Here is a 26,721-nt window from a genome sequence, read left to right as displayed (position 1 = left end):
ATACGTCATCGCAACCCTTCAAAATACCGTGAACTATAAATAATCAATGTTTCTAAACTGCATGAAAGTATAGCACTACACAAACAATTAACACACTCTTTATCATAGGTGGATATAGATATTATAAATAAGGAGAGAATTTTATGGGGAATCGAGATTTATGGAGAGAATTAGTTGTCTTTTTAAATTTTTTATATATCACAAGGACAAAAGATGGGTAAAACGGGATGAATTTTACAGTTCAATTAGCCCCCATAGACTGCTGTCGGGTTTCCATGACAACGGATGGTAGAAATTTGGTGCTGGGTTTAAAATTATGTAGGATGGTGCAAGTAAAGTTAATACTGTGAAAATCAAAGAAATCTGTGACGTTGAGTGGCTTTGATTTTTTACATAGAATTGATCTTAATTAAGTGTTTCAGACAGACAGTCAGAACCAAATAAATATCCTCTGGATTTAAGTGTTACAAACAGGCAGACGGACAGTCAGAACCAAATATATATCTTTCCACTGAAGGACAAAAACAAACACATTTTTAAGAAGAAAAAATCTTAGTCGAAAACACTATGCAAGTATATATAACTTACTGTATTAGTTGATCTTAGCCCTAATTAGTTCTCCGTAAAACATTTCTCCAAAATCTAAACCGAAATTGGGAGGAGAGAGCCAGGTGTTATGGGGGCAAATCTGCAATATGTTCATGTGAAACTGCTTCGAAGCACAATTAAGGTTCCAGTATTGGCAGTGAGGGAGCAGATCCCAATCTAAGTACAACAATGTGTATTATGGTATCACATAGAAACAACGAGAAATCGCAACCCTTCAAAATACCTTGAACTATAAATAATTAATGTTTCTAAACTGCATGAAAGTACAACATTACACAAAAACTTAACATTAAACTCTTAGTCGTTAAACACCTATCTCATCACGAGATCACTATTCGTAAGTTTTACCTTTCATTTGCAGTAAGTGTCGGATCAACTGTTTTTCTTAATGAAAAATTATATTTTACAATGGACAAATATTTGTAGAGATTTAAAAACTATTAAGTCGAGAACAATGCCTATATCTTATAAATTCACCAAATTCCTGATCATTCAAATCAGAGGTAGGGGTCAGCAAATTCATCTTAGAAGCTTGAAAATGGTAGTGACTTTCTCAATCAGCGTCTGAGTCCTGCTTGTGAAGTTCATTGGTAGGGAGCAGAAGTCATGAAATGAACAAGTCTTGCACTTATTAAAGCTTCATGATTAATTGTATATTGTTTAAAATCCTGCTTGAGAATATTTCACTCATGTTTCACAATTGTCAGTGAAGGTCTGCAAAATGTAGGCCTATGTACACCTTTACAGCACTTGCGGCCCTTCAGCAGGGAGGGATCTTTATCGTGTCACACCTGGTGTTACAAAGGGACTCTGTTGTTTTGCGGTCTCATTCAAAGGACCACCTCATTAGTCGCCTCTTATGACAAGCAAGGTGTACTAAAGACCTATTCTAACCTGGACCCCCCACGGACTAAAGCTGCATGAAATTGTAAAGATAAAGAACAGTGATCAATCCAGAAAATGGCAAACACAAGCCCCCTACCAGGACCCTAAGTGGAGCCAGCATTCCTGTTGATCAGTCATGCCTGCCACAAGTCTTGGTACATGGAGTATCCCTAACGAGCAAGATCACGATAAGGATTCACTGTTACAGGATTTATTGTCAAATTTCTATACCAGCCAATGATTCTCAAAAGAGCACATCACTTTGTCTTGATATTGCATTATCAATTTCGCAAGGAAAATGCCTGCCTATGAATATTTATAAGATAATTGCAGTATCCATGGCATGAAGAATTTTCATGATTTTGTTTCTTTAAGCCAAGATTCAAGCAAATGTATTTCACTCAAATGTGCCCTTGTACACTATTCATTATTTGTACATAAAATGTATTTAATGAATGAGCCAATCAGTAAAGTACAATCCTTGAAATCCCTGAACTTTCCTGGAATTCGGAATTTCATTTTGCAGGGTTATAGACATGATCTTATTGTACTATTCACTGAGTCTTTTCATATTCAGTTTGCATCTTCCTTATGGTCATAAGAGCTTTAAATATAGTTTTGCGATCTTCTCTATTGAGGTAATTGTAGCGATCACTATAACAAAAAACAGGACGTTCTTCCCAATCTAGCTTCAGAGGTCCAGGTCTGTTAGCAGGTCGTTCTGTCATTTTTCTCCAAGTCGCTTTTGGAACTTCAAGGTGAGTAAATCTTACCTGAAAAAAAAATCAGGATATGATTACATGTATTATTGTGCAGTACACCTGTCAAAACATCAAACTGCAAACTGAATATCAAATAAGAGCTCCATAAATATGGTAAAATACTGTTACATGTAAGAAGTACTTTATAACAAGAAGCCTTACCGGTCACCTGAGTATTGGGTAAAAGTATCACTAGTCTAAAGGAATATGAAATTTTAATGTTCTGCATATTAAAGCTAACTTTATAGTGTTCAGCAGCAGTATAAAACAAGATGAGTTCTTAAAAACACAAAACTTTCTATTTTGGACTAACCCTACAAAACCCTAGTGAGAAATCACAATTTTGGTGCATTCTTTTCTGCTAACTATGCATTTAGTTTTTATACAGAAATTTTAAAGAAGTATTTCATATGATGAAGACAATAATCACTATGATAATTTTGGCCCCGTTCTGGAACTGAAACCCCTACTACTAGGATTATGAAATTCATAATTGTGATATTGGAATACCTAGTTCCTCTAAATATCAATTTAGTGTCAATATGATTAATGTCAATATTAAAGAAGTTATCTAAATGTTTTACATATAAACACTAGTTTGGTCCCACCCTGATGAGAGAAAATCTACCCAACGTTTATGAAATTTACAATTTTGGTATAGGCTTTCCTGTTCTAGATGAATATGCATTTAGTCTTTCTAAAAGATTTGCAATTGTAAATGTAAATAAGATATTTGAAAATTGATCAATTTTGGAAAGCTTTTGCCCTGCCCCCAAGGTCCCAGGAGTGCAGGAGTTCTGAAATCAATGATTCATCTCCACCTTGCCCCAAGATGCTTCAATTTTGAAAAGAATTGGAAAGGTTGTTAGTAATCAAGAAAAAAGTTAAAAATATTCGATTGTTAATGCACGCTCCACAGCGACGGACACACAACAACTGCAAGAGGTCACCAACGTGACTCAGGTGACCTTATATTGACGCAAAGTGACTTGTGTGACCTAAATTTAGTTTCAGATACACTATACAAGTCACAGTGGCTCAGTGGGTAGAGGAAAGGGTTCGAGTCCAGTTTGTGTCTTATCCAACCAAAGACGCACAAATAAAATGGAGGTAGTGGCTGCTCCTTTAGGAAGATCCCAGCATTTAGAAATAAGAGTCAAGAGTCTTATAAACCAAGAACATGCTTCACAGTGAAAGTTGACACATTAAAAATAAACTCTCACTGCTACAAAGTTTGGATGATTTCAGGCAACTGAGTATATTATGATCCAGACTTTACTATATTTGGTAATATCATTCTTAATAAAGGTTGCTCTCACCCTCTCTTAGATTGTACGTGACATACTTTCCCCACCAGACACATGAAGTGACTTATTGAAGTTTGAATGTTCTAGGCTTCATAGTATCCAGATTATCGGAGTTACACATGAAGAAGTTAAAAGACGTACACCTTCATAATTACATAACAGGACCTGTTACCTACAAGTACAATGTATTTACATGCATACTTAGCTGTGTACTGTAAAAGATTAACAAGAGGCCCATAGACCTTATTTGTCACCTGAGTATTAGTACAGGTATGACTAGTCCCAAGGCCTATGAAATCTAGAAAAAAATTCTTATTTTGAATACTAATATTCAACAAAAGTACATGGATAAGTTTTAAGATCATATCTTTCTTTTAAATGCCCTTGAAAGTGCCTATAGTGGTGGAAGGCTTTACATGATATAATCTACACAATATGACTTATTTGGACCCACTCTAGGGAAGGTACCCTGGGATTGCAAAATTCACAAGTTATGTACATCCGTTTCTGCTTTTCCTAAATATCCATTTAGTTTTTATACCATATCAGCAAACTTTGTGAAGTAATTCAAATGATAAAGAATATATAATCACTATAATAATTTTGTCTCAACCCTAGAATCAAGCCCTAGCCCCCTTGGATCATGAAATTTACAATTTTGGCAAAGGAGTATTCACTCCTTCTAAATATCTATTTAGTTTCAATTTAGCATCAATAGTAGTTTCCTCGAAAGCAAGCTTATTTATCGATAAAACGACCTCCATGATGACCATAACAAACAACGTTTATCATTTTAACGAAGACCGTAGATTATGAATTTGATGACTGTCATTACATTGTCACAATTAGAATAATAAGAATATTTTTTCTAGATTTCATAGGCCTTGGGACTAGTCATACCTGTACTTATAACAAATATTCAGGTGACAATGAATTACCCTTGTATAAATTGTATAAATTCAGGTTACATTGAATTTACTTGTTATGCATTAAAATCAATATAATGCATTTTGAAGCGGTCAAAATAGCCATGGTTTTGCATCACAACAACCCCGCTAAGTAAACCAGTAATGGCGTCTTTTTTGTATGAGTTGTTAGGAAGGTTACTTTCACTTCTTGAATCCCAATTCAAAACTGGTATGTAGTCCTCATAAATATTTGTTTCATGCATCATACTACAAAACTTGGAGGTTGTTTTATTGATAAATATACTTGCTTTGGAGAAAAATACAGCAACTAACATAAAAAAAATACTCTACTAGACAGTGATAATTATTGTAAAATGATGCAATCGAATAGTCAATCATTTGAAATCGTGATTATAAAATTCTTATAAATGAAGTCAGCTGCCATTTATGATGACCATGATATATACTACGGTCATCCACTTGTATACAGTGAGGGGGGGGGGGGCAGGAGTCCAGAAATTTACATTTTATGCTCCCCCCCACCCTTGTCCAATGATGCTTCATACCAAATGTGAATATAATTTGAAAATAGTTATTAAAAAGAAGTTAAAATTGTTCAATTCTTCACTCATTTAATAATCTAATTTATTTTATCAAGTGGGCAATGTACTGACATTCTCAACAAATAGATTGAATATAATAATAATAATAATAATAATTGGTTTTATATAGCGCCTTATCCAGCGTATGCTGCTCAAAGCGCTTTACAATTATCAATGTACATTATTACCCCAGCAGACCTTATATCAATCTAGAACTTTCTCAGCCTCCTAGGAAGCATACAGTGCAAGCTGCCATTACAAGCACTAGAGCACTAACATTCTAACAATATCTTTCACTGTCTATAGCCAGGTACCCCTTTTACACTTTGGTGGAGTGAGGAAATTCATGTAAAGTGCATTTCCCAAGGACACAACGTCAGACCTGCCGCGGCTAGGACTCGAACCCACGATCTTTCGGTCGAGAGTCTGACGGCCTAACCACTCGGCCACCGACGCCATATCATATGATACACGAAACACAAAAAATAAGCAGATATTCATCTGGTCAAACTAATTTGATTATAATTCGAAAGTTAATAATTTAGTCTAGAGGTTACTTTTATTTTACGTACCCATGTTTTTTCAATTGTAATACCAAGTATTCATTCATATCGAAAGGACTTCTGCAGGTAAACCAATAGTTCTCCAATATGCTGTGTCCATAACACGTGGTCTCCAATAGATGATTTTGGGGATGTTGCAGGCTATCGAATATATAAGTATATATATGTGTCTGTGTGTGTGTATCACAAAGCATTCATTGTTCAATCACCGTTCATTAATTATTTACTCATTGATCAGTCTGTTTCTTCATTGTCATTCAGATCTCGTAAGCGATGATTTTTTTATGAACAATTTCCCTAACAAAGACAAAGTGAACATGATGAACACATATGCTTGCTTAGTCAATTTAAAAATCAAATTTCACACACTGAAAATTGGTATTGCCATTAACAAACTAACAAGAGTACTGCAAACGGTACAAAATACACCCGTGAAATGCTTACATAGGGTGTTTTTCTTGTGCTATAATTTGTATAACTTTGCTTCAGGTATTATCAGCCATCATGAGGCTGTGACAAACGTTCATATGAACAAAAGGTCTCAACTTAAAAATCTAGATTTCCTCAAAATGGACCAAGTTCAACAACCTGTAACTTTTTCCAAAAATGGAAGAAAATCAAAATCCTTCCCCAGATGCACATCTTCAATACCCATACAAACACTCCACAAAATAAGAAGGTCCTCACTTGAAAACTATGGGCGGAGGAGGGCGGACAAATTATGTACCCTTCATAGAATATTAATGTCCAAATAGACTAAGTTCAACAACCTGTAATTTTCTCAAAAATTGTAGAAAAGCAAAATTCATCCCACATGCACATCTTCAATACCCATACAAACACTCCACAAAATAAGAGATGTTTGTAAAACAAATATGCCCCCCATGGTGCAAAATTGAAAAGGGTTACATACACATCATGTAATTGATAGTAGTATCATCAATTCAAAATATTGAGCAGACAACATCTTCCTATGTCAAGAGTGAATTGACCGTGTGACCTAAAAATCAATAGGAGTCATGCACTCCTTATGTTGTACCAGTGTACCAAGTTTGGTGTCAATCAAGCAAATAATTCTTAAAACATAGGAGACAATATATTACTATGTCCAGGTTAAAAAATTGACTTTTGACCTCAAAATCAAAATGGGTCAACTTCTCCTGAAGATGTACCAGTGTACTAAGTTTGATGCCTGTCAAGCAAAAGGGTTATCAAGATATTAAGTGGACAGTATATTACTATGTTCAGTTTGACCATTGAGCATGTGACCTCAAAATCAATAGGAGTCATTTCCTCCTGAATATACACCACTGTACTAAGTTTGATGTCTGTCAAGCAAAGGGTTATCAAGATATTAAACGAAGAGTATATTCCTATGCCCAGATTGACCCTTGACCTTTGACCATGTGACTTCAAAATCAATCGTTGTCATCATCTCCTGAAGACGTACAGGTGTATTAAGTTTGATGTCTGTCAAGCAAAGGGTTCTCAAGATATTGAGCACACATTATATTCTAATGTCCAGTTTGACCCTTGAACTTTGATCATGTGACCTCAAAATTAAAATAGGAGTCATCTTCTCCTGAAGACATACCAGTGTACTAAGTTTGATGTCTGTCAAGCAAAGGGTTCTCAAGATATTGAGCGGTCATTATAATATTATGTCCAGTTTGACTCTTGACCTTTGACCATGTGACTTCAAAATCAAGAGGGGTCATCTTTTCCTGACGATGTACCAGTGTACGAAGTTTGATTTCTGTCAAGCAAAGAGTGCTCAAGATATTGAGCGGACAGTATATTCTAATGTCCTGTTTGAGCTTTGACCTCTGACCATATGACCTCAAAACCTAAAGGAGTCATCTTCTCCTGAAGTTGTACCAGTGTACCAAGTTTGATGTCTGTCAAGCAAAGGGTTCTAAAGATATTGAACAGACAGTATATTCATATGTCCAGTTTGACCCTTGACCTTTGAGCATGTGATCTCAAAATCAATAGGGGTCATCTTCTTCTGAAGATGTAATGGTGTACCAAGTTTAATGTCTGTCAAGCAAAGGGTTCTCAAGACATTGAATGGTCAGTATATTCCTATGCCCAGTTTCACCTTTGACCATATGACCTCAAAATCAATAAAGGTCATCCACTCCTTAGGATGTACCAGTGTTTTAAGTTTGATGTTTTTCAAGCAAAGGGTTCTCAAGATATTGAGCGGACATTATATACCTATGTCCAAAGTAGATTGACCCTTGACCTTTGGACCTGAAAAACAATAGGGGTCCTCTTCTACTCATAACCACCCACATATGAAATATCATAATCATTAAATGAATGGTTCTCAAGATATTGAGCGGACAACATGTGGTCTACCGACCGACCGACCAACTGACCGACTGACAGGTGTAAACCAATATGCCCCTCTTCTTTGAAAGGGGGCAAAAAAGAAGGGGGGCATAATAAGAAGGCTCTCAATTGAAAACTGTGGGAGGAGTAGGGTGGACAAATTATGTACCCTCCATATAATAATTATTTCCAAATAAAGGGGCAAAACTCCTGGAAAAAAAGTCGAAATGGATCAAAATTGCAGTATGATCTAGAGTGACCCACAAAGAAGCTACACAGCAAGTTTCAGCATGATATGTGAAAGGGAAATGAAATTATAAAGAGAAAATCCCGAACGGACGGACGGACAGACGGACGTACAGACATCACTGTACCATAATACGTCCCGTCTAAAGACGGGCATATAAAAACAGGGATGAGGTTAAAACTGCTAATAATTGACCAATTCATCAAAAACTGCAGATCTGTAAGAGAGACTAAATGCATACTTTAGTACTGTAGAGCATGATGATTTCTACCAAACTTGTTTGGTCAATATTTAGCAGTATTTACCCCAACCCTAAGGATGTGTGAGACCTGAAATATACAGTCAATGTCCCCAAGATGTTTCATACCAAATTTTAAAAGAATTGTAATGATAGTTATCATGAAAAGGTTAAAAATGTCCCACCATGATGAATGCAGACCAAGGGCAATTGGTCACCTGATTGACCTAAATATCAAAACTTTACATACCAATGATTTGTCTTCTATGTCAGATTTCTGCTTTTTCATTGGAGGATATGGCATAGAGTCGTTCTCCGAAATGACCTTCAAATGATTTTTTCCCCTTAAATATGAATGAATCTTAACACTACTTATTATAATAATAGAGGTCTATGGTCACATGGTAAATCTGTATAGCTTAAATCAATTTTAAGGAGTCACTTATACATGTACCAAACATTTGAAGAAAATATATATATATTAAAAACACTACCTAGAGGCCCATGGGCCATATTGCTAATCTAGATACAGGAGTTGAACAAATGAATTTAGTCTACATGAAATGTATTGCACTATGTATCCTAAAGGTTCTTACATATATGTAGCAAGACAATTTGAATACATTATCCTACATGTATATATTACAAAGGATAAACTTTGAACTACTTTCACCCTAAAACTACACTACCTGGAAATATTTGCATAATGTGGAACCTGTATATTAATTAGCTTTAATTGCCCTAGTACTTGGAGTTCTGGTAGGAACAAAATATGAACCTACACTACATGTGTATTATAATACCAGTGTTCTTGAAATGGATTTGACTGCTTAAAATTTCATCGGACCATTAAAGTTCACGGTTCATTTCATTATTTGGACTTATAAAAATCTTGAAATGTTTGATACCACAGAAGACTCTGGACTATAGATGCATATTGAATTTGATAATCTGTACCCATGTTGTCCTCAAGGATTATTCAATGATTTTTCCTAATACTAGTGAAAGGTGAAAATAACGAACAGTGATCATTCTCATAACTCCTATATGGAATACCAAAATAAAGAGTTGGACAAACATAGACAAACATAGACCCCTGGATATACCAGAGGTGGGATCAGGTGCCTAGGAGGAATACGTGTCCTCTGTCGACCGGTCACATCCACCATGACCCCTATATGTTGATCAGGTAATGTCAAACTTTGTGAAGCATAAAGCTAAACTATGTCAATTCAACAATTTGTACCCTTGTGGTTCTTGAGTTGAATATTTCCAAATATTGTGGTTTATAGCCCTCATCCTGGGGAATATGGCATGAAAAATATAAGCCAAGAAAAAAAAAGAAAAAATAGACACCTCTTATGTTTGTATGTTAACACGTGTAAGCTATTTCCCAATTTCCTACTGCAGAGAAAAATCTATGGGCACTAGATTGGACAACAAGCCAAGAATGTGCATGAGGTCATGTACCCTGCCTAGAATAGATGGAATACAAAATGGAAAATGGCTTGCACATATCTATATGCATGATTAACTGCTTTGTAAAATAAACATCATTTTGATCGACCTGGAGTAGGACATATGATATTGATCACTGTTCGTTATCTTCACCTTTCATCTGTTATATGAATTCTTGGTGGGGTATATGAGATTGATCACTGTCCGTTATCTTCATCTTACATCTGTTCTATGAAATCTTGGTGGGGTATATAGACTCTCGACTGACAGGGAATTAAAGTCCTTATACTTTCCATATAACTAATAATATCTATAGTGCTGTCAGTTTCATAGGCAAGATTACAGAGTTCTTGCCACCTGCACTTTCTGGTAATAACCTTGTTTGTGTGAACAAGAGGCCTACAGGCCTTTTCAGTCACCAATATTCTCAAGGGCTATGAAATCTAGTACATGTTCCCAGTTTGGCCCCAACATAGAGTGAAGAACATCTAATTCGGGGATCCTGAGAATTACAATTTTGGTAGTAAGAGGCCTTCCTCCTCTATATCAATATGCGTTTAGTTTTTCTTACACTGTTGTTGCTGTTGTAAAGAAAAAGATTTTTGGAAATAGGTAAATTGTTGGCAGTTTTTGCCCCACCCCTTAAAGGTCCCAGAGATGCAAGAGTCCTGAAATTTAAAAGTTTTGTTCCCTTTGTCCAAAAGATGCTTCATAACAAAGTCAAAAGGATTTGGAATGGTAGTTATCAAGAAGTTAAAAATTTATATTGTTCACACATTTAATAACTGACCATTTTTGCCCCATCTTGATACCAAAACCCCCATCCTAGGATATCAAACTCATCCCTACCCTAGGATCATCAAATTCACTCCCATCCTAGGATCATTAAATTCACCCCTACCCTAGGATCATCAAATCCACCCCTACCCTAGGATTATCAAATTCACCCAACCCTAGGATCATCAAATTCACTCCCACCCTAGGACCATCAAATTCACTCCCACCCTAGGATCATCAAATTTACCCCCACCCTAGGATCATCAAATTCACAATTTTGGTAAAGGGCTATCTGTTCTAACTAAATATACATTTAGTTTCAACAGTACTAATCTAAGAATGTTACTTAAGTATTTTACACATAAAAACTTTGTAGAACCCCAACTCCGGAGATTATGGAATTCACAATTTTGGTAGAGGTCCTCCTGCTCTACATCAGTATGCATTTAGATTTTCTTACACACGTGTGGCTGTACAGAAGATGGTTTTTGAAAATAGGTCAATTTTTGGCAGTTTTTGCCCCACACCTGAGGTCCCAAGGATGCGGGAGTCCTGAAATTTACAACTACTTTGTCCCAAAAATGCTGCATACCAAATTTGAAAATTATTGGAATAATAGTTATCAAGAAGAAATTAGAAATGTTCAATATTGTTAACTCACAACAGACGTCGCATGACAACTAATTGCAGTAGGTCACCTAAGTTTACTCAGGTGACCTAAATATTTGTACACACAATCCAACTGTTTCATGATATCTGGAGTGGACATGGATAGATTTCATTGTCTTCATACAATCCAAAACTTGATCAATTTCATTTACTTTATCGGTCAAACATGATATACAAAATGTAATACTAACCTCACATACACAGATAACGGGTTTGTCTGTCTGTCTATCAAATCGAGAACAAATAATGTCTGCTCTGGATGAACACGTGTGACCCATTATTAATGCTTTCTCCATATTAATGAATGGCTGGTTCCTAAAACAACAAGATGCCTATGGGTCACATTACTCACCTGAAATTGGAATCTAGCCTACCTGAGGTTGTTCATTGCATTATAAATCGACCCACTTGTATATATTACAATTAAAGATGTTGATAGGAATATTTTTCCAGAGCAACATATACTGTATAAGTGAAAGATTTTAATGATACACACATTTAGCAATATTTTCATAAAACAACGATGCTATCACCCAAGATATGGAATGAATTGTCAGCAAAGATTCAATTTTAGCAGTATCATCACTCTCGCTGATAATGCAGAAATATACTCCTCGCTAAATATTATGCTTATGACGGTATTCCAAAGTCACGATAAAGATCCCTCCCTGCTCAAAGGCCGTTAGTGGTGACCAATGACCTAAATTTTGCAGCCCTTCACCGGCAATAGTGATGTCTCCATATGAGGTTAAAATATTTCAGCGAGACGTTAAACAACCAACCTTTCACACAAGGATGATTTGTACCAAGTTTGATTGAAAATGGCCCAGTTGTTCTGTAGAAGCAGATGAAAATTTATGTGAAAACTTAATGACAACAACAACAGAAAACGGACAAATTTCAATCAGAAAAGCGCACTGGAAATATTAATCAACAATTGATCCATATAATGAAAAGACTTAATTTATCCTTATCTTTGCAAGAAATGTACAAAAATAGGAAAATGGACAGTTTAAATCACAATTGACCATTATTAACCAGCATTGACCACTTGGGGAGTATTGACCGGGATGGTTAAAACCACACTGGATAAAACCGGGGGCAGTTCTGACCGCCCAACCCTGATTAGGAAACAAATTCATAAAGGTAAAACAGAATACTGCATTTTCTTCTGAGTAGAAGTAGCTAGTGTACAATTAAGTGTATATAAAGGTGCATAAGTTTTAATCATTCTCTTGCTGCCTTGAATTTGCATGTTTATCATGTTTACTTAATATAAACATTTTATAGAATGACCTTGATGACAAAATGGAAGCAATTGTTTATAACAGAAGGGGGCAAATAGACCAAGATTTTGTTTTTCTTTGCATCATTGCATCTGACATGTAAAATGTACGCCAACGGTATATCCCTAAATTAAACACAGGGGCTTTCATATATATCAGATAATTATATTCTAGGGTGTAAGAGTTTAGGAATACAGAACATTGGACAATGTAATTATGTTGTCACAAGTATAAACACTATATCATATCCAGTTATAGTAATCTATGATAATTACATTTCTCACCGGGGAGAGGTGGGGGTTGCGGGTGGGGGGATAATACATTAAGGTGTGTTAAAAATCATTCTTATATCATATACTGTATGTGTGTTAATTTCAGGGATGTGACTGAATTCCTCAGAAATCAGAGGAAAACTGGTCAAAAAGAGAGCAAAACACCTCACCCTACTTGGAAAAATATCATTTTTAGACACTTTAGATCAAAACCAGAGTGTTTCATTTTTTCGAAAATTGAGCAAATCAGCGGATTTCCTTTAAAAAATTCACACCCCTGTAAGTTAGACTACTAATAATAATGCTTGTGTTTTCGCTAATATTCGCTAACATCCGGCAAAAAATTAGAGTAGATGCAGGTAGAATATATGAATTTTTCTCCAAATTCATTTTCAGAATACACAAATTAAGAAACATCCTCATCACAATTTCCTACAAGGTACAATATATGGGCTGAAACGATTCACTGAAATATTGATACTTAAAATCTTTTCAATATAAACGCTTGATTCAATGTTTGATTCATTGCCTTGATTTACGATTCCATATGTGTATTACAATCAAGAGGTACTGTGAGCAATGCTCACTAAGAATACTCTCTGCTTACCCCAATCTCCCAAAGGGTGTTGTTAATAGGCATAAATTACCCCTCTCCTGAGTGTAAAAATATAGTATGCCTTTGTAGAAGAAAATGGAAGATATAGTCCAAACACAAATCCATGGTATAAACCTATAATTTTGACCTTGAGATCAAATGTCAAGGTCATAAAGATATCATGAATGTACATGACATTTAGTCTCATGGTGATACACCCATGTCTTATGGTTTAACTATGTCAAAACCCTATAATCAATTTTGACCTTGAGGTGAAAATTCAAAGTCATATAGAGGTAATGAAGGTACCTGACACATTGTCTCATGGTGATACACTCATGTGTCAAATATGATATGCCTATGTCAAAGAACAAAGAAGTCATGGCCCTGACACGAATGTTTAATTTTGACCTTGAGGTCAAGGTCATATGGAGGTCCTGAAGGTACATGACACATAGTCTCATGGTGATACACTCATGTATCAAATATGGTATGCCTATGTCAAAGAACAAAGAAGTTATGGCCCTCACATGAATCCATTGTAAAAACATTTAATTTTGACCTTGAGGTCAAGGTCATATGGATGTCATGAAGGTAAATGACACATCGTCTCATGGTGATACACTCATGTGTCATATATGGTATGCCTATGTCAAAGAACAAAGAAGTTATGCCCTGGACACAAATCCATTGTAAAAAAAAAAACCTTTGATTTTGACCTTAAGGGCAAGGGTCAAGGTCATATAGAGGTCAAGAAGGTACCCGACACATCATCTCATGGTGATCCACCTGTGTGCCAAATATGGTATGCCTATGTCAAAGAACAAAGAAGTTATGGCCCGGACACGAATCTGAAGACAGACAGACGGACGGACGGACGGACAGACAGACAGAGTGATTCCTATATACCCCCCAGAACTTCGTTCGGGGGGTATAATAAAATTAAATGCATCAGGCTTGACCTATACTTTATATTATCTAACATATACCTGCATGAGGGACAAAATAGAGTTCAATAACATTCAGATTGTTGTTTGCCTTGAGTCTGATAAAAACGATAATGGACTTTATCGGTTTAAACTACAGATTGCAGAGCCAACAGGCATCTTACCGTTTGGCAGTTTGGAAACATTCTGCTTTTAAAATCATGATTATGAATGTTGGTAATTAATTTTTCTTCAATGTTATTATTGGTTTCTTCTGTACATTGTATCATATTGAAAGTATTGAATCGCTGCATCAGTATTGCAATATGTATCATACCGTGAAGGGGGCGTGGCATTTAGGCCCTATACAATATATATATATATATATATATATAATAATGAATGTGAGGGGCCCATTAATATTGAATGCGAGGGGCCCATTTCTACCTGTAGTTCAAATTGCTATGCTTCAATATTAAATATTTCTGTATAAGTGTTAAGTTCAAAATAATGTTTATTCAATAATATGAATATTTTCTTATGAAAATTCGTAGGCTAGGGTACGTGGTGTAATTCAAAGTTGGGTTAGTGGAAATATCATGACATTTATAATTTTTTCACACCTCATCACACACTTGTATATTTGTTTATAGGTTAGTCATTTGAATTGTGTCTACAAGGTATACAATTATTAAATCTAGGTTGATAAAATTTTGGTGAACTCATTGTATAATGTTTACATATTACGTATACTCATGTACTCCAATTTGTGAATCTTCGGATATCATCAAAACAGATCAAAATTATATCCCCACCAATAATTGGCTATCTGATATAACAATATTCTCACAGACCAAAGAACACAGCTTTAAATTATGTACTTTTTTTTAATTACAGAGTATCAAAACCAAACAACTGCAGCAACTTTTCAAATAAGATCTGGTATTTCCACTCGGAAATTTTTTTCTTGGGTGTTTTAGTTATAATATCCTGTAGGCAGAAGCAAATTTCATGCAGCTTTACAAACAACCTGCAAAAAATAACAATATATTTACCGATTGACTAATCAATGGAATAACAATAGTTATACTTCATCTTTTCCTTGAGTCTAAGGATGTTACAATTAACTTAACCAAATTCTAGTTACCACATTGTATGAAAATAGCATATATATAGTGCTGAATAATTTCATGTAAAAGAATGTTTATTCACAAGTTTATTTTCTTTATTACCTGGATAACAACATAAACCTATGTCAGGGCTCGAAATTAACATAAACCTATGTTAGTTTAAAGGGACTGGTTCACGATTTTCCTCTAAATTTTGTTTTTCACTTTTAAATTAAATGATATTATGATCAAAATCTACAGTCTTATATTATGTTTAAAAGGTTTCATAATGAAAATTGAGGTTATTCATCATGACAGAAGCTAATTTTAGAGAATTTATTATTTGTTTTGAAAACAAAGATTGAGGTGTGTTTTAAAAACACTGTTTTTGTTTACGGGGTTTTCAAAATAAATGAATATCGATCCAAGTTTATTATCGATATTACAGCTCTCAAGTATTCTTTAGGTAAAATGTGTCATTCAAAAGTTAAAATTTGTGAATGTACAATATGAAGATGCTTTAAATTACAAACTTAATGTTTCACTGGTTTGTTCGTTTACATATAAAGAATCGAGTCTTTGTTTACATAACATATTGCTCTTATCCTTGCATTAGACGGTTCAAACTTTGGTTGTCAACATTAAGTGAACTATAATTTTCATTTTTAACATCAAAATTGAAAAACATTTCTTTCGAAAATTGTGAATCGGTCCCTTTCAAAGAGATTGTGGTTAACCTGTTGATTAATAATGCATAATATTACCTTTATCACAAGAGTGCAGTCACAGTGTAAACTTTGGAATTTATATCAAGTCTACCGTGCCTTAAGTGGTTCCCGCTAGTGGTAGACCTCAGCATAAATATGGTCTCTAACAGTAAAATAACTTACCAGTGCATGTTAATCATTCCTTCTTCTTCATTTACTTTCAATGTCATCATCTGATTTTTATCCGGATGCCATGGGTTACTGGAATCTGTGCAATACCCCCAAAAAAGTGCTATACCCAGAAAAAAGTACACTATACCCAATACTGCGATAATATACACAGGATATCCTCTTAGATGGATTGAGAAATGGTTATCTGGAAAAAATGGTACACTGAATTGGTACCGTTACCGTTATACAGCCAATTCATAGAAAAATCCAATACATCCGGCGCCATTTGCCGGCGCCATTGCTTGTGACGTATTATAAGGTATACCACGCCCGATCAAATTAAAGACGATGATGTAGTTTAAATGATGGTGGGTTTTTATAAATTCAAATATATGTATATTTTTTTTATTTTTTAATATAAGTTGATGCCCCATCACCTGTCATTTTGTCACCAAAATGAATTCAATGGATTTTTAATTTTTTTTTTAATTAAATATCATGAATTTAACACCAGTATTTAATTATTTCAAACACTTTTTAATCTCAAAGGCAGGCATGAGTATGTAATTTAAGTGATTAAATAATTTTCTTGCAAGACAAATACACACTAATATAAATAAGGAAGTTAGCCATAAGGAAAACATGAATTTGAAATTTATTTAAACATACATAGTTTCCATATGTTCCCAGCTCTAGCCACGTGGAGGCCTCCTTTCTGTAGAGCCATAATTTCTTTTTTTTGAAATGAAATATTTAAAGCCAAAGGACCAAAATCATGAAGAACACAACATACAAAAATTTAAAACACATAAAACATCTGTAAATTTACATTTATAATTTATTTTTTGCTTATGTTAAATAAAAAATATTGAAACCAAAGGAAAACAAACTATCAAAAATATAAGAGACAAAAATTTAAAACATCTTTAGTTTTACATTTACAAACAAGAATTTCATTGGCATGTCATTTCCTGCTCATGTTAGATAAAAATATCAAAACCAAAGGACCAAAACTATAAATACGAGAGACCAAAATTAAAAATACACGAAACATCTTTAGTTTGTTTTTTAAATGAAGCAATGAAAGTTCTAACCTACACAAGATCAAGCTGTATTCAGTGGACACACCCGTCTGGCGGGGGAGGAATAAGCCTGAAAGTAACCCTACTCTAAGTTAAAAAAATGAATATGTAGGTTAGAACTTAGAGCAGGGTTACTTTCAGGCTTATTCCTCTCCCGCCAGACAGGTGTGTCCAGTGAATACAGCTTGATCTTGTGTAGGTTAGAACTTTTAGAGCAGGGTTACTTTCAGGCTTATTCCTCCCCCGCCAGACAGGTGTTCAGTGAATACAGCTTGATCTTGTGTAGGTTAGAACTTTTAGAGCAAGGTTGCTTTCAGGCTTATTCCTCCCCCGCCAGACAGGTGTGTCCAGTGAATACAGCTTGATCTTGTGTAGGTTAGAACTTTTAGAGCAGGGTTACTTTCAGGCTTATTCCTCCCCCGCCAGACAGGTGTGTCCAGTGAATACAGCTTGATCTTGTGTAGGTTAGAACTTTTAGAGCAGGGTTACTTTCAGGCTTATTCCTCCCCCGCCAGACAGGTGTGTCCAGTGAATACAGCTTGATCTTGTGTAGGTTAGAACTTTTAGAGCAGGGTTACTTTCAGGCTTATTTCTCCCCCGCCAGACGGGTGTGTCCAGTGAATACAGATTGATCTTGTGTAGGTTAGAACTTTTAGAGCAGGGTTACTTTCAGGCTTATTCCTCCCCCAACAGACGGGTGTGTCCAGTGAATACAGCTTGATCTTGTGTAGGTTAGAACTTTTAGAGCAGGGTTGCTTTCAGGCCTATTCCTCCCCCGACAGACGGGTGTGTCCAGTGCATACAGCTTGATCTTGTGTAGGTTAGAACTTTTAGAGCAGGGTTACTTTCAGGCTTATTTCTCCCCCGACAGACGGGTGTGTCCAGTGAATACAGCTTGATCTTGTGTAGGACTGATCCATACACCAATAAAGGGATCAGCATTATGGCCTTCATGAAATTCTCATCGTTGGATAAAGCAGAATTATATATATATATATATATATATATATATATATATATATATATATATATACATGTGTATATATATATATATATATATATATATATATATATATATATATATATATAATACATAGTGTTTAGCTAAAACTCAGAATTCTTTTTATGCTGATATATATATATATATAGATAGATAGATAGATAGATAGATAGATAAATTCTCAGTTAATGTACACAAATCTTTATTCTGAAAAATATCGTATGATTTGGTAACGTATGCTAGTCAGTAACGCAGGTTTCGAACAATGCATTGTTGCTTAAACAAAGGTTAAGGACATTTCATATTTTTTTATATTCGATTACAAATACGCAAGATGAATGAAAGGTACAGTATTTCATGTTTCATGTATTATACTATTTTCACCAGGCATATATTGCATTGAAAAACTCGTTTTTTCAAAACATGAAATACTGTACGTTTCGTTCTTATCCATACGCTAAGAGAACACAATATTAAAATTTGGATAAATCAAAGGCTATATTCTCTTTTAAAAAATGAAACCTATGGATCGGCGACATGACTTTATAAGATACACGTTTACAGAGCTCCACTTAATTTTTTATCACAAAGAGTATTTACCCCCTGATTTTCAAATCAATGAGTATTTTCCTTTTCAGAAGAATTCAAAAGTGTATTTTTTTAATTTACTGATTATCGTTGTTCTTTTGCACAGCACAGAAGATGTCACCAGATAAACGATACTTGAACTTAAAGTTTATTCTAAAAGGCCGCTCCAGCTATTTACGGAGAAAATCCTTTGTAGTTCTTTAATTTAAAACTATTCATTGTCATTTGAAATTTGATATTTATCATTGATGCATTAAATTTGAATATGTCAGACATTCAAGTCACATGATTATGATCTAATTTTGTATATCATTCGTCCACGATCGATAATACAAGGGTTTTTTCCCTGTGCTTTCGACCGCACAATAACTCTTTAAGAAAGAAAGTATAACAATTAGGAATATATAATAGTGTTTTGAGTTAACTCTTCCAATTTTTCAAAATTGTGATTGTCATCCAAATGTATTTCATAGCGCTAAATATCATGTATGATCAAGCCCTGGGCTAACCTCACTTCATATGAATAGATAATTCATATTTATATCATACTACATGTATCACAAATACGCGGACTAATAAGCATTACTTTGGGAGTGTAAAGCGTATTTACATTCGCTAATGAGTAATTATACGCATGATTTTCAACTTAAATGCGTATTTGGTAAAATTTAATGAGTATTTACGCTGATACGCACCTTATCTGAGCTCTGCAATTTACCAATTTGAAAAACACACAATAGAACTTATCATTTTCTAACTCATTCATGCTATCGAACTTCATCAAAAATTCTGTTGTTATGCGTACCTTTTATCTACCACTGATAATGAAATATAAAATACCTGCTCTGGCTTGTAACGTACGTTTCATTTCTGTACATAACGGTATCCCTTACTACAGTAGTTGGCCATAAGTAAGTTCACAAAGAGAATTTTCTCTATATATTTAATGCAAATCTATCTTTTTTTCAAAATCTTCTCTTACACCCCCCCCCCCCAAATTACACATACTTATATAAATAGTATATACTCTCAAATTAAGATTCGTGTTAAAATCGTCATATCTTTACAATACATTATCATATATTTATTCTTAAATTATTATATGCTACTGTAAATACTTCTGAGATTAGTGCTTTTTATTTCATCAAAATTGATGAAGAAATGCGGTCAGAAAAATTGTTTAAAAGTATATGGTTTTGTATTAAATATATAGTGAACATTTTCTTTGGGAACTTACTTATGACCTAGTACTGTATACTATGTTTACATATCAATGGATAAATATATGTTAATTTCCAGTTATGGCAATTATGGCAACCATTTCTTTTAAAAATTCTCATTGAATTTCTAAATGGAATAGGTATGTACTAATAAAACAATTAAAAAAGAGAAAACAAATACTACGTTAGAGGAGCCTGCATGTGCATATTTTTTTATACCTGCATACTGTACTTACTAAACTATAATTATACTGATTTGATTGCAGTTTTATATGTATTCAAGCAACAATATCATTTTCAGCTGTTTCTGAAACAGTTGGGTTAACTTATCTAATGTATCAGGTTGTTAATTTAAATCCTGTCTACAATTAGTATTTCATGTATAAATGTAATTATAGATGTGTGTAGTGCAGAAGTGTTAACTTTGCTAGTATCAGTACCTCCGAATGATTGTTATTTATTTTCATTGTTATAATTAATTGCTTGTTTAACCTGTGGTGCACCCCCCCCCCCCCCACGCCCCCGGTAAATAAGCAATATACATAGCTTATAGTGTAAACAATTTGTAAGGAAGAAATTTTGTCTTGCAAAAAAATTATTTAATCACTTAAATTACATACTCATGCCTGCTTTTCAGATTAAAAAGTGTTAAGTGTTTGAAATAATTAAATACTGGTGTTAAATTCATGATATTTAATAAAAAAAAAAAATTAAAAATCCATTGAATTCATTTTGGTGACAAAATGACAGGTGATGGGGCATCATCTTACATTAAAAAATAAAAAATTATACATATATTTGAATTTATAAACTTAGAAAAACCCACCAACATTTAAACTACATCATCGTCTTTAATTTGATCGGGCGTGGTATACCTTATAATACGTCACAAGCAATGGCGCCGGCAAATGGCGCCGGATGTATTGGATTTTTCTATGAATTGGCTGTATAACGGTAACGGTACCAATTCAGTGTACCATTTTTTCCAGATAACCATTTCCCAACCCATCTAAGAGGATATCCTGTGTATATTATCGAAGTATTGGGTATAGTGTACTTTTTTCTGGGTATAGCACTTTTTTGGGGGTGTTGCACAGATTCCAGGCACCGGGATGCCATTTTTTGGTCAATTTCTTGACTGTTCCCTTTCTCTCTGGGATGCCGTTCAAAGATTCATGATCGAATTCAAAATCACAAGCATTTACTATTGTGTCTAGCTTTGCAAGAGCATTACTAGAGAGACGGATTAAACACCATTTACTCAATATAATGTTGAATATATCGTCTTTCACAAAACGAATATCTAGTTTATCAACGACATGATGGGTCCATTCACATGATGCACGACTTAGAACATCATTTTCGTTGAAGCTTGGCGATATAGACCAGGTTGTGGAGTTCTTCAGAAAACCTGACACCACATTTGGAGAATCTGATGCCATTAAGCAGATCCAGTGTTTGTCAACAGCGGTAGGCTAATACACTAGTCAATGCGCGTTGTGTTAGTTTCGTTTTTACTTTTATTCATGAATTTCGATCCCGATGTAAATTATTCACCCGTTATATTTGACCACGCCCGACTTCATCTTTGATGTCTCCGTTACTCAAGGGCGGATCCAGATGGGGGAATCCCAGGGGATCCACCCCTTTTTGTGGATCAATTTTAACGAGTCTCAGAGTCAAAATGGATACTTACAACACCAGTATATCATTTAATTCTAGGATAAATAAAACCACTGATATAGCCTATATATTTACGATATTTTCGTCAAATACAAGTATCACGTAAGAATTCATAAAAAGTATATGTAACATAAAAGTTTTGTTTAAGAAGTAGACGGCAATTTGAAAATGATGTGTCAGGAAATGCTCAGAACACAAGATTTTGCACCATTTACACCAGAACCCCTTCCTGTTGGGAGTAACCTTTAAACCAGCCCCTCTCTCTCTCTCTCTCTCTCTCTCTCTCTCTCTCTCTCTTTCTCTCTCTCCTGAGTATGGAGATTAGAATGACTAGAACTTTGGAAACAAGTAGTATATAATTCAGCATTCTATTCATGTATAAAAGGCTGCCACACGAAAACCCTGATATATGTACACCAGCAAAGGGATAAATGGGGTAGCATGAAGGTTGTGAAAATTTTGTAAAAGATCAAATCCCCTCCCCTTTTTTTTTTTTTTTTTTTTTTTTTTTTTTACAAATTCCTTGATCCTCCTATGGTTACTATATGAATCATTATGTACAGCGAGACAGCTGGCCTTGTTACCGACCATCTCCTTCCTGTTCGTCTGTTTTTGTCACTTTACTTACTTATTTGGATTTGGAGAATTCTTCAGAAAAATATAGGTATCAATTCTAAGCTTTAGTAGTATATTTTTGTCAAATCTATAGTCTACTGGTAATAATTTCTTAAAGTATTGTTAATCTTACAGTGTGCATATGCATTTCTGTTGAGTTTATTTTCAAGCCTCTAATACGTCTCCATATAAGTGAAATATTCTCGAGAAGGGCGTAACACAATATTCAATCAATCAATCAAGCCTCTAATCATAGTGTAGTTAGGTCGTCTCGAAGTCGTCACTATAAGATAAAACAAACATGCCCATCGCGATGTACGAACGCCAACAACAAAATAATTTATTCTCAAATCGATATTATTATTTTCTATAAGTAACTCGTGATAACACGGTATAGAACATTGCATAGGGGCGAGTCAGGGAATTGGGGTTAGAGTGCGGGGGCGGGGACTTTATGAGGCAGTAGGTCCAGAGGGCGAAGCCCCCGGAAGTTCCTGGATTTTATGGATTTTATAGGGCTTGAAATATGTCTCCTATGTAGTCATTTTCACTATGGTTCTGTAATTGTCGATAAGGTGCAAATTAATGAAATGACCCTAAGGGTTTCGGGGAAAATATAAGTTCTCCCTATAAAAGTAATTCAATTAATGAAAAGATTTTGTCATTCATTTCTCGAAGAATGGAATAAATTATCGCGTCTTTTATCGTTTACATTTTTTCAGCCAGAGACCACCATTCCTCTTAAAGAAAATTTTAGGGGAGCACCCCCCACTTAAATCTGTCACTGTTACTTGTAGTTAACTCTCTCTCTCTCTCTCTCTCTCTCTCTCTATCTATCTCTCTCTCTCTCTCTCATAGCCATTAAATATTTGCGTAATCTTTTAAATACAATATCATTTTTACATCTTATATTTGGTTGGTCTATCTGAGTTAAGTTTTTGTTGTAAATCTCTTCTTTTTTCTTCTTTTTTTTTTCTTTTTTGCTTTTGTCAGTTTGTGATGACATTTACTCGTATCATCTCTTCTACAAGGTGGAAGTCCATCAGCACCCTTTGATAACAAAAAATAAATAATTCTAAGTCATTCAAGTCACAGGGACTAAGCCCGTTTTGGGCCCGAACCCTGTGATACCATAAGTTATGGTATCACAGGATTTGCTTTGATACATTTAAACATGATGTTAATTATTCTGAAACCTTTCAACATTGCTCATTCAAAGTTTATTCTTTGAGACCGCACTTTCCATTTCCTGATATTTTTTTAGCAATTAATTTGTCACCTTGCATGAAATTAAATTCACATACCTGGTTTTTAGCCCACCAGAATAGTATGATCTTAGTCATTAAGCACAAATCAATTAATTCATATGATAGGGAAAAACTATATTTCATACATGGATAACATATTATATTAATACTGATCCTATTTTCATGTACCCATCCATTTAAAATTGCACTACTTTCAAAAACCGTTGGTGTAAATTAAGAGTGATATGCATTGCATTCTAACAAAATAAATCTTTTGAGAAAGTGTTGTAAGGAAAACGGACTGCCTTTGGAGACAAGGCGAAAATAATATCAGAGGTAACATGACACAATAGGGAATCAAATCTATCCATGGCAATATGATATGATTTGAATAAATTGAATTCCGCAATCCCTTAGAATGCGTGTATTGATATGACTGATCATAGCCTGTTGGTCCTAAGGAGATTTTTAAAGACTGTCCCTTAATGCCCATAAAAACTTTACCTCACTATCCTAACCTCATTCTACCCTAGGGCTGTTTGAACTTTAAATCTACACTACCTTAGGATGATTGTATATCAATAATTAATTAGTCATGTCCCTGTATGCTGTTCTTTTCAAATATGTTCATATATATCGTCCTGTAAAACTTCTGTCCCCTGCATCAATTTATTGATATGACTAAGAATTGTGCTGTTGGTCTTGGGTTTTGTAGTTTTACCTATATATTCCACTTTCTTATACTATTGTCCCACCCAAACCTTGGGCAATAATGTGAACAAACTTGAATCTACATTACCTGTGGATGTTTGCATATCAATATTACCAGGGTATTAATCCTTGTCGGCCACGGTAGCTCAGTGGTAGAACCTTTGCTTCGTTAGCGGGAGGTTGTGAGTTTGAGTCCCACCCGTGCCATGTTCGCGTCAAACCCAAGACATACGAAAAAAACGAAGATTTTGAAAAATCCCGATTTTCTATTTGAATACAGAAAATTATAGAAATTAAACAGCGGCAAGGGGAAGGTGTATTTCTCCAATAAATTGAACACAACAGGTTATAGAAAGGTGGGAATTTGTTGGCATTATTATTATTTGCACTATCATCAATGAACAATTAGTCAGTCTACACGTTTATAATAATTTTAAAAAAAACAGCGTTATCTACGGTTGTCTGTCTAGTAAGATCACTTTCGGGAAGGTGACTGTAGAATTATCTAGGGCTGTCTGTGTAGAGGGGTCACTTTCGGGAAGATGATTGTTCTCAGAACAGGTGTTCCCCCAGGAAACCAAATGAACAAAATTGGCATACATGTAAAACTCTGCCATTTCTTAAATCACAAACATTTGATGTTATCGATGTTTATTTTGAATTTAAATTTTGTTAGACGTGTTTAAAATGCAGTTAAGGTGCAGTAGTTCCACCCTCATGTGACTTATCAATATTAATGGTTGTTAGTGGAAAAACTCTTATCAATTTCCACTCAATATAGTTTAATTTAATTAATAACCAAAGAAAATGTGTCTGTCGCCACCTTTTTTAAGATGTCAGACATACAAAACACAAAAGTATAGGTCAACATTAGAAAATCATACATTTTTGTAAAACATAATAATAAATTTAGATAAAAACTTGTTTAAATGGCAAATTTCAAATGTCAACAGTTTAGAAAAACTGTTCATTTATAAATGTGTATAAATTAATTGTGGATATTGGGGAAAACATTTTATAATAGACATGTTAGTCTCCGAGGGTCTCTACAGCCGAGTAGCTAAGTACTTCGTTACTAGCTAGAAAATACGGATGTCTATTTAATTGCCGTTAAAAAGTTTAGAAATTCATTTCAAAATTAAGGTTTATCTCCCTCATGCATAACTCTTATCCTTAGACGAATTTGACTCCACTTTTTTGGCACACTGTTTTCCCCTATAATAACTCTAAAACTTCATTGTTATTTCGGATTTCAAACATTTCGGTTGAACATCACTGAAGAGAAATTATTTGTCGAAATGCGCATCTGGTGCATCAAAATTGGTACCGTATAAGTTTTACATCTACACATAATATGGATTCTTTGACATACGTTTTGTCTTTTCTGGTCCAGTGGTTCTTTGCATTACAGTACTCCATTTTTCTTTCTTTTTCTTGCATGTTTCCATTTGGAAGAAAACTGCCAAATGGTTTGTACAAGCTTGAATCTTCTTCAAACTCTGACACTGCTTGCGTGCCAAGTTTGGTTGAAATTGAAGCAGAGGTGAAATTGTGAAAAGTTTGACGGACAGAAGACATGTTTTGGTAATGTGCACACATTTATCTGTTGACAGTTGATATCAAGAACATACATACGACTTTGTGAATCAATGATTAGTAATTGTGTGTGTGTGTGTGTGTGTGTGTGTGTGTGTGTGTGTGTGTGTGTGTGTGTTTTACAATTACGAGCATTGTTGTTTGTCGAACCTGCGGATAATTGACAAGTCAACGCCAACCTCCATATTTCTGATTGGCTAAGTACAAGTACTGTTTAGGTCACCTGAGACAAAGGGCCAAGCGACCTTTTCTGATTGAAATTTATCTGGCGTGTCGCTGTAATCGGTGTGATCGTTGTCGTCATTAATGTTTTACATTTTCATGTTCTCCAGAGCCTTGAGGTCAATTTCAGTCAAACTTGGTACAAATCATTCTTGGATAAAGGGAAGTTAAGAATTTTCAATGAATATCCATCCATCTTCTAAGGGGATATTTTCAAGAAAAACCAAAGGTTGAGGACATTGTAGAGACAGTCATTTATATATAACGTTTACTTATTACGTGATCTGTAAATTGTCTCTCAGTCAACCTAAATAACGCCTTCAGGAATCA

General features: G+C 34.7%; 1 pseudogene; it reads right to left on the bottom strand.

Annotated features, from left to right (window-relative positions):
- Positions 1 to 1,861: 1,861 nt before the first annotated feature.
- LOC130048777 (uncharacterized) lies at positions 1,862 to 21,759 on the bottom strand (annotated as a pseudogene).
- Between the last annotated feature and the right edge of the window lie 4,962 nt (positions 21,760 to 26,721).

The sequence above is a fragment of the Ostrea edulis genome, chromosome 7, assembly GCF_947568905.1.
Source record: "Ostrea edulis chromosome 7, xbOstEdul1.1, whole genome shotgun sequence".
Classification (NCBI taxonomy): domain Eukaryota; kingdom Metazoa; phylum Mollusca; class Bivalvia; order Ostreida; family Ostreidae; genus Ostrea; species Ostrea edulis.
The sequence above is the reverse complement of the archived record's forward strand: the minus strand, read 5'-3'. Positions and strand labels throughout refer to the sequence as shown.